Source organism: Temnothorax nylanderi, unplaced genomic scaffold, assembly GCF_030848795.1.
Source record: "Temnothorax nylanderi isolate EJ_2023f unplaced genomic scaffold, tnyl_v1.0 TNYL_tig0994_pilon, whole genome shotgun sequence".
Taxonomy (NCBI): Eukaryota; Metazoa; Arthropoda; class Insecta; order Hymenoptera; family Formicidae; genus Temnothorax; species Temnothorax nylanderi.
The window spans coordinates 40,732-42,706 of record NW_027250056.1 but is presented as its reverse complement, the minus strand read 5'-3'; the positions used below and the strand labels follow the sequence as shown (position 1 = coordinate 42,706).

The following is a 1,975-nucleotide window of genomic DNA, read 5'->3' as shown; positions in this document are numbered from 1 at the left end:
TCGCACTTTGAACTTTTTATTGATTTTAATGCAATTTTATTTAATTTCATGTACCGTATATTGCGAGAAATTTAGAAAATTCAAATATATATAAAATATATATCTATTAAAATACACACGTACATTGGAATACGCATGAAAATTATGAACAAAATTCTTTTATATTTGTATAATTATTGTATTTCTTAAATATAAAATTATAAACGGAATTATTTCATACAATTATTATATTTCTCTTATAAATATATAAAATAATAAGCAGAATTCTTTTATACTTGCATAAATCTCACATCGCACTTTGAACTTTTTACTGATTCTAATGCATTTACGTCTGTCACTCATAGCGCCGATTAATCATAATAACTCGCAAATTCGCGCGGCGCGGTCTCGACACTAGGACTTTCAATTCAAAGTTCGTACGATGATTGCGATGAAGAAAAGAAAGAGAGAATGAGAAACTTTGTATATTAATATATAAATAATCGTGACCCACACTTCAACAAAATCAGGCTCCCAGAATTCTACAATGCAAATTGTTGTTGATCGACTCGTGACGGTCGATTAAAATAAAATTCATTATTTTTTTTCAGTACTCTTCAAAATCGTATTCCTGCTGTTTGTGACCTGCTGACTATAGGTATGCTCATCGGCGGCATCCTGGGATATGTTTTCCGCGAGAAATTGCTGGGCACGCTCGATAGAGAGATGAAAAGTTCGCTCCGACTTTACGATCATCGTAAATCCATTCGCGACGCCTGGGATAACCACACAATCGACGGTAAATAATTTCCACGGACGTTACGTAAATAAAAGTTAATTTTATCAGACGATCAAACTCGTGGCATGATCTCGAGCGCGCGTTATTTTCCTCGAATCCAATTGTTGGTCGAAACTTCCCAAAGCTAATTCAATTCTCGCTTTCAGCTCCACTGTTGTGGCGTTAACAGCTGGAGAGACTGGGGAAGCTTCGATCTTAACGTGCCAGAGAGCTGCTGTTGAGAAATTCAACCGCCGGCCAGGTAAAAATCAATTATATTTTAACGTGATTGCGTTACTCGATGAAATTGTTTATCTACCGACTTCGTCCGCGCTTAATTACGGCAATTTGCTACGCACGTGCATCTCGTTATATAAACGTGTCGTGTTTATAACGAGTGTTTATAAATCCAAGTCAATTAATTCAAAGGTGAAATTCTGATTTACATTTTGCGCAAAATGGAATTTTTCTCGATAGAGGTAACGACTTTTCGTGATTCGCATTAAAGACTCGTGATTGCGACTCGACGAGTCGCGAATAAATAATTGTTCGCGGTCTAAGCGATTCTTTACGTGACACACCATTTTCCCCCGGTCGAGTACCGTCAATTTGGCCCGCAATTACTCAATCGACCGAGTTTTAACCGCCCCGGTCTGCGCCTCTCACACTTTCACTCTTCCGATCGGCTTTCTCGCAAACGAAGAATCGCGTTTCTCATGGTCATTCGATCTGCTCGCAGCGATTCCGCTGCAACGCCGGCCCAGACACGGTAAATCCCTCCAAAACGCTTACATGGAATGGAGGGTTGCATCAACGGAACGCGAATCTACATGCGGCCGTTATGGGTGGTGCTGATATTGCAGTTGCATGTCTCATGGTAAGAATGCACACAGTTTGCATTTTTATTCTTCCCGGTTAAAATTGAACCCTCGACGCTATAAAGTCGACCGAACAAGTATTCCTTTTATGATCAAATTAATTTTAAAATTTGTCTAGCATTTTCTTTACTCTTTCCTGAAGTCATATTGTGACTAGCATTTTTGAGCATATCGTGTTTAAGCAAATATTCCTTTCCTTTCTCTCATTCCTTGATATTTAATAAGTATTATTTTAATTCTCGGATCATTGCAGTTCTTCGGCATAATATTCTCCTGCGCACTCTTTAAAATGATCGAATGACAGCAGGACAACAGTATAGTCTGAGGCTGAGGCAGTTTT

The 1,975-nt window shown here is 38.4% G+C and overlaps 1 long non-coding RNA gene across 1 annotated transcript; it reads left to right on the top strand.

The window, feature by feature from the left end:
• The first annotated feature begins 636 nt into the window (after window positions 1-636).
• On the top strand, window positions 637-1,609 carry LOC139786266 (uncharacterized). Its single transcript, XR_011722239.1, has 3 exons — window positions 637-778; window positions 925-1,019; window positions 1,497-1,609. It is a non-coding gene; the product is annotated as an uncharacterized lncRNA (long non-coding RNA).
• The last annotated feature ends 366 nt before the right edge of the window (window positions 1,610-1,975 follow it).